General features: G+C 43.6%; 1 protein-coding gene across 1 annotated transcript in view; it reads right to left on the minus strand.

Moving 5' to 3' along the window:
* Positions 1-5,093: 5,093 nt before the first annotated feature.
* mbd2 (methyl-CpG binding domain protein 2) overlaps positions 5,094-8,079 on the minus strand; it is a 31,855-nt gene continuing 28,869 nt past the window's right edge. Inside the window, exon 7 of the mRNA XM_008303550.1 lies at positions 5,094-5,858. The gene's annotated coding sequence lies outside the window, so the exon portion shown is untranslated. The remainder of the gene's footprint in view (positions 5,859-8,079) is intronic.

Raw genomic sequence — 8,079 nt, forward strand, 5'->3', positions numbered from 1 at the left:
AGATGGGACAGTGAATGGATGTGTGGGTCCAGGGAGGTTTTTAAACTTCTACTACAGCTTGGTGAAGATGGCATGTCTCTCTGTCCTCTATAAGCTTCACACACTTCCTACTGACCACCGGCAGCTTTTTCTAACAGCACAAACTTCTCCTCGTGCCTTCAGCTTTGTCTCCGGCTTTAATATTCACACATGTGCCTTTCAGGGTCACGCTGCTCCTCCAGCAGAATTCTCATTACTGCTCACATTCTTGGAGAGCCTCCCTCAGAGGCAGAGTCTTTTCAGCGAATCCGTGACCGTCCGCTGTAAATGGCCGTGTTGGAAGTGCCTCCGCCTGAAACGCTCTCGTGGCTGAATGGGCAGCAAATCTCTGCAGCCAACATCTGGAGGCTGTTAGAGCAGCATGTTAATGCCGGCGGACGGCGAGCGGCGCGTTCGGGGGGCTGTGATGCTGCAGCGTAAATACAGCGCCAGAGCTTCGAGTGTCGTCGCTGGGCTCCGGCGCCGTGTCTCCGGCTTAACCTCAGCTGGTTATTTCTGATGCAGAGCACGGACGGAGCTGCTGTTACAGGATGGAAACAGGAATCCCTGGACGAGAGGCTGAGCGGGAGAGAGAGGAGCATCTGGCACCGAGGCAGGGTTTTAAATGTGTGGTTGCAGTGATCAGAAACTGGCATCATAGAGCCATTAGCAGATGCAAATGAGGGCAGAGCTGGCAGCGCTGCTTTGTCTCACTCTGTCTTTAGCACACAAACACACACGAACACAAACACATACAGTCCAACATCTGGACGGGGAAGCTGCCGGTGCCAAGCGTCTATCAGAACCAGCAGCCTGCCGGTGGTTCGGCTCGTCTTAGAGCTTAATCAGGAGCTGCAAATAAAGTGATTTTTTTTTTTCTCTGAGGGCGGTGCTGCAGGAAAGGTCACGGGGTTATTAATATTTAAATGCTCCATCCTCTGGGGAGCAGGAGGGGAGGATGAAGAAGTCTCACGGTGCAGAAAGCACCTCGGCCGTTTCAGCGACTCGTGAAAACCGTTAAAGCCTTTTTCATAGAACGCTGGAGGTCTGGACTGAAGGAAAACCATTTCTCTCCTCATAGAACGGCTCAACAAGGCCACAGACTGTAAATAAAGATGGACGTTCCCTTCATGATGTCCCCACAGCTTCACTGGAGAGCAGCTAATTGTGGCTAACGTCCAGCTAGCTGAGCAGAGGTTGGCCACGCCCCTATTCGAGCTTTAAGCCTCAATAAAGTTTAATTCAGTGAGTTAAACAGAAATCCACCTCCTTTATGGTCGTCGTTAGCGAGGAAAGTTGCTAAAGAGACCAGTACTGGATTTGTAGCCGGTTTATTCAACTGGTTTGTTTCTGATGTAAAGACGAGCAGTTTAACATGGACCTCTATGGGGATTGGCTCGTTTTTTTAAGGCAGCCTCAAGTGGCTGTTTGAGGAACTGCAGGTTTAGAAGTTGCTGTTTGGCGGAAGTTTACATGAAGCTTCAACGGGAATCTCCACAGAGCTCTGCTGCTGAACATCTAAACTGCATGATCACGTGTTCTGAAGGAAACATGATGTCGGTTTGAAATTTGGACGAGAAAACGTCAGAATGAAGTTGTTGTTGTTGTTGTTGTTTACGTTGGCTGTTTACTTGCTTTTTGATTTTGTTTATGCTTCGTTACGCTCCTTGTTGGGAGGTTGGTTCAGGTTTCGGTACCTGTTCCATCGTTGACACATGATTGGCTGCTGCTCTTCAACAGGCTCCGCCCCCGACATCGAACATCGGCTGAGGTCGCTCGTCGTTAAGGTTTCACTGGACCAACCGGAGCTCATTTGAAACCAATTCTAGATGAACAGCGGCTAGTTTCTCGGAGGTTTCCGGAGGCGCCAAATCAGCCTTGACGCTTCACATTTGCATAAAGTTGCGGAGACCTCAATTTATGCAAATCAGAAGCGCCTCATTTGCATAAAGGTGAGGCCTCCGCGTCTCACACAGACAATAAATGGGAATCGCTGAAGTGTCGGATCCACTGGATACGAACCATTAGGCGCCAAAATTACTCGGTTAGCGTTTGGAAAAATGTCCCAGTTCGGGTTCAAATTCGTCCCCATTGCTACACATTTAAAGCATCTCCTCCATTTTCTGGGTTACCAGGGCGACAAGGCCATCCAATAAACGACTGGTCGGCTGAAGATGAGCGACAGTGAAGCAGTAAAATAAAAAGACGCGTTGATTACATATTCAGTTCCTCCAGCGTGTAATTAAAACATTGAGTCAGTTCATCTTTTTGTTTCTTTTTGTTCGTTTCCAGTTCTGTCAGAGTTAACTTGCACACATCTGACGGCTGGAGAAACGTCCCTCCCGCCGTCCTCACATCATCCCTCCATTTGCTTTGGCATCGTGAGCGCCTCGTTCGTGTTTCTGGCGTTTCACGGAAGAAACAAATGACGGAGCAAAACTATTCCGCTGAAAGCACCAAGTTGTGGCTAAAAGCAGCAGAAAATGGACATAAATATTGTTTTCAGATTGTTTGCGGAGCCGAGAGAGGAGCACGCGGAGCCCATTTCCCCCCGAGGCCCATTACCCCAGTGGGAGAGGTGTTCTGGGAAAAAGTCCTGAAAGCAAAGCGGTGCTGTTCTGTGGCGCTGATGAACGGGTCAGAACCACACATTACTGTTATTTATCAATCAGCCAAAGTTCCTCAGACACACACAGCTGCTTCAGGAAATATTCAAACCTTCTGCACATTTTATACTTCGATTTATTTAACTGCATAAAATAGATTTTTTTTTTTCCTGCCACTCAATAAACCACAAAAGCAAAGTGAGAACAGGTTTTAAATATTATATAGAATTACTAAAATTCAAAACTAAGAAATCTCCAATTTAGCAAAGTCTAATTAAATATCTTTGTTTGCTGATTAAAATACAGTAAAAACGTGACGTCATTTTACAGTCAAATATGATTTTTTCAAATAAAAAAACTAAAAAAGTTACAATTTGTAAAAATACTGATTTTTGTGACCATTTTGTAAAATTTTGACGTTTTTAAGAGTTAAATGGTTTTTTCCTGTCATTTTGCTTAATTTATTAAATTGTTGTGATGAGCTTTAAAACTTGCAAAAAGCATGTAAATTAATGTTTTTTTGTTTGTGTAATTTTACTGAATATTATCTGTAGTTCGATATATAACTTGGATAACAGTTAGAGATGATTGAACATATTTCAATCATTAATATACGTTGGTCTTCTTTCAACTTACAACATATATCTATAAAATAATTAGTTTTTTTGCTGATTAAAATACAATAAATACATAAACGTGATGTAATTTTGTGGTTACATTTTTTTTTTCTAACATAAAAGCTCAATAAATTACAATTTGTAAAAATACTGATTTTGTTTTAAGGTGAACATTATGTTTAATTTTGACTTCTTCTTTTTGATTGTTTTTGTTTTTTTTAAGAGTTAACATGCAAATTAATGTATTTTTTTTCCTGTCATTTTGCTAAATTTACTAAATTGTTGTGATGAGCTTTAACACGTGTAATCAACATGTAAATTTATGCTTTTTTGTGTTTAATTTTACTAAATATTATTTGTAATTTAATATGCGCTGGTTTTCATTCTACTTACAACAAACATCTGTAAATTAATTATGTTTTTCAGCTGATATAAATACAGAAAAACTGTAATTTTACACTGTAAACAAACAAACAAACTAAATACTTTTTGTAATAATTTAGATTTTTAATGTGGACCACTCTGGCAGGTCTTTAGGATTAAGATGTAAATTCATACTTTATTTCTATGATTTTACTGATTTTCTGTAATTTAACAAAACACTGACTTCTGGGAAACAACAGTAAAAGGTAAAAATGAGACGGTCCCGGCTAGTCAGAGGCTATAAACACAGTTAGATCACATGTGATGCTAGTTGTTAGCGTGTTGACTAACCTCTAACTCAGCGCTGACCAGTTGCTGTCGTGGACGATTTCCAAAGCGCACCAGATTTTCCTCGACCGTGTGTTTGTGTTCTTCGTCTGGTTCTCGGATATTTTCGCACAGAAAGTGCTAATTAAGGACCAGGTGCTACAGGTCATTAAGGAAGCATCCGGTTCAGATGAGTACAGGTTCTGCAGCTGCTGCTAAACAGAACGTGGCTCCTGTGAACCAGATGGCTTCCAGGACGATTAGCCCAGTGTCCATAGCAACACTTGCACTCGCCGTATATTTTTTAATAATTAGAGGACGCGCTAAAGATACGGATGAATAACAAAAAGGAGAGTGTGAAATTAATCGATCGCTGAAGTTGTGCATCCGTGCGGCGCTTCATGAGACGTTTCAGCTGTTTATACGAAACTAAACTCAAATAAAGATGTGAAAGTGTTGTTCCTAACAAACCTCCATCTGTCAGCAGGTACATGTTCCTGAGCTGCTGGAAGACGTTCACACAAACATCTGCCGACATTTCTGCGCTAGAAAGATCATTTTAGAATGCTGGGAAACAAAAAGCCGACCTTCCTTGCACGAGGAAACAGCAACAAGTCCTGCACCGAGGTTTAAAAAAACTGAATAACAGTTTTAGCATCAACAGTCTACATGTTTTGCTTTAGATGGTAATCAGACACTTTGGGAAGAACTCCGAGCACCACTTTTAGACAAACACCATCGGCTCCCGTGACGTGCTCAGATCTACAGTGAAGCACGACGGCGGCATCATCATGAAAAGAGACCAGTCAGGGTGAGTTACATTTATAGAAATCCTCAAAGAAAGCCCAACTCAGAGTGCCAACACCTGAAACAAGAGTAAAAGCTCACCTTCTGCACCACAAGTACGAAGCACGGCGGCAGCATCATCATGCAAAAAGGCTCCAGGAGACGGAGACCGGTCAGGGTGAGTTACATTCATAGAAATCCTCAAAGAAAGACCAACCCAGAGTGCCGACACCTGAAACAAGGGCAGCAGCAGCTCACCTTTCTGCACCACAAGGAACCACCACCGGAGGCAGCACAAGTTCCGGATGTAGACGAGCGGTCCGACTCCACAGAACATCTGCTAATAGACCGACTGTAAAACCATCAGACACAAAAGTGAATATAATCATTTATTTACTCCAGTCCAAGAAATGTACACGTATGTTCTCTGAAGGTATAAAATTTGTTTTTAAATAAGCAATTGTTCTGTTTCATATTCATGTAAATTATTTAATTAAAACCCCTGAAGACTTTTTGTTTGTTTAAAACTGACGACGTCCGACACCACAAACAACCAAAATCATTCAAAAGAGCACAAACAAGGTTAGTAGAGTTAGCAAAGGCCGTCCAGCAGTTTGCAACCTGACTTTGGGTGTGAGGAGGGCGTTGCTCTTCAGTACATACACATATATTTATTTTATCACCTTTACATTAAAAAGAAAACGTTTATCTGCATTTGAAAAGTGAGACAAAGAGACAGACGCTGGTATCAACGGATCACAGAGAGGATTAAAGGCTGCGGTTGCTCTGAGCTGGTGGATCGTCAACGTATTGCTGCTGTAGCTGTAATGTTCCTGCCGTAAGTTGCAGCGTCTGTTGCTGCAGTTGCTGCTGGTGTTTGTCTGTTGTGTCATTGCTGATGCCGTTGTTGTTGTTGTTGTTGTTATTGCTGTGGTCGCTGCACCCGATGCTGGACAGTCCCTCCAGTCTCCGGATGCCGACAGACGTCCAGGTTTCCCCGACAGGCGGGTCGAGGCGACGGCCCGCCGAGGCAGCGGATCAGTGCCGGTGTTGTGTCAGTCTGTGGGTGGGGTGCGTTTGGTGTGCTGTCGGGATTAAGATGAAGGTGGTGATAACCCTGAGGCTGGTCGACGGAGGAACTCTGGAGAGAGACAGAAGGAGATAAAGAGTTATTGTTGCCGATAACGTGGCACACTTTACATTTCTGCTCCAAATCCTCACAACAGATTGATTTAGTTTCAAACTCCTGCTTTCAAGGTCGTCGCTGAACTCTTTCTGTTCTGTGAGAAGAAGCTCGACACATCTGGAAGATTAGGTTTCGTGCCACTGGAAGACATTTACACAAACATCTGGCTGCGTTTCTTTAGCAGAAAGCTCATCTTTGTTTGGGAACTAAAATGTTCCAGCGACAAGCATCAGGCGTCCACGTCAACAACAGAAAACACATCCACAGTTTGGATGTTTTTTTTCAGCCCAAAGTGCTCAATTCAGAGCTGTGGAAGGTAATTAAACAGTCCGGGCAGAACTCCAAGCGCTAAGTCCGTCAAACAGCAGCCGCTCTCATGACTGGCTAATAGGTCCAGTGAAGCATGGCGGCGGCAGCATCATGTCATGGAGGCAGACGGCCACAGCTTAGGGAGGGATGAACGCCACAGAGGTCCTCGAGTACAGAGAGGAGATTAAGAGTCATCATATGAGTCACAGGAGAAAATAGAAAACTGTGATCACTTCTGGATTTCAACTCGAGTAACTTTCAAATCACTGGTGGTTCATCAACATAAAGCAAAAGGAAGGACGGTTTAAATGAAGATCATTTAGTTCAGGATGTGCCTAAAACCTGAAGTGGAGGTTTGACTGGAAACTGTGTAAAATAGCTTCAGGTTCATACAGACACTTGTAGGAACATTTTCTAACTCAGGACTTTTTCATAAACAAACTTGTTGTGGACACGATGATGAAATTGGAACTTTTTTTTAAATCAGTTTTTCTAACTCAGGAGTTTTTAGAATTTTACTATTTTTTCAAAAAAAGTGAGGAAATTAGAAAGTGAGGAAAAACATGTTTGTGGTAAATCTGGGAGAAGTTTTGAGTTTAGACTTTAAGGATGTTGAAACATTTCGGACCTGTTTGTGAAACCCAGAACGTTTCTACTAATGGAGGACGACTGAACCAGTTCTTGGACCAGTGAGGACATTTTTGTCGTAAATGTTTGTAAGCGAGGACGATTTTTACCACCTTTGGGGAAGCGGAGACGTTTTATCAGACGCATTAGAGAATGAGGACTTGTTTTCGGTGTGGGGGACACTTTCTGAAAACGAGGACATGTTTTGAAGTTTTCCAAACGAGGACACGTATATGAATACATTCCCTCCAATCAGACTGGGTGTGAGGGCGTCTCGTTACATGAGCGTTAATGAGTGCTGACTGATGTCTTGCTCTAACACATATCGTGTGAACGCCAGGCTTCCTGCAGAGACCTCTGAACAAAGCTCCGCCTCCTTCCTCCATTAAAGCCAAATTGACTCTTTAAGCTGGTCTTAATAAAACCCACAGAACCAGACGTCTCCGTGCTGATTCTGCCGCCTCCTGCAGAACAATAAACAGCCGCCTCTGGACAGGGAAAAGAAAAAAAAAATCCAATTAATGTGGAGAGCCTCCATGCTAATCATTAGCTTCTCCATTAACCCCTTGACACCTCCTCCCCCCCGCCGCATTAATAAGGGGGGTGGGGCTACAATTAGGACCGCTCGTCTGCAGAGGCATTTTGCCTGCACAGAAAACATTTTAATTATACATAAAACAGCAGCTGGAGGCGTCGGCGCAGCAGGAGAGCAGCACTGATACCAAGTATCACCACGTTCTGCTGGTCCTGCGCCGCCTCTGGATGCCGCATTTAGAACGACTGCTGCTACAACAAGCAACAGGAAAAACAAGTCAAGCTTCCAACAGCCTGCAGATCCACTGAGATCCACGGCGACGCCTTATTGAGCCGATTTGTTGTCATCATGCTTCAAGTCAGTATTTAGTAGATATTGATTCTATAGACACGTGATCAGCTGCAGCTTCACCTCATTCCTCTTTGTAAAACTCATCAAACTCTATCTTGTCATCTTCAAACCATCTCTGTGGAGCTTTGGCTGTTTGCTTCGGCTCATTGTCTTGATGGAAAACAAGTCTTCTCCAAGTCTCAGTTCTCCTGCAGACTGCATCAGGTTGTCCTCCAGGATTTCTCTACACTCTGCTGCATTCATTCACCCTCTACCTTCACAAGCCTTCCAGGCTGCTGCTGAGAAGATCCCCACATCATGATGCTGCCACCACCGTGCTTCATCATGATGCTGCCACCACCGTGCTTCATCATG

The sequence above is a fragment of the Stegastes partitus genome, unplaced genomic scaffold (assembly GCF_000690725.1).
Source record: "Stegastes partitus isolate 25-593 unplaced genomic scaffold, Stegastes_partitus-1.0.2 Scaffold2033, whole genome shotgun sequence".
Lineage (NCBI taxonomy): Eukaryota > Metazoa > Chordata > Actinopteri > Pomacentridae > Stegastes > Stegastes partitus.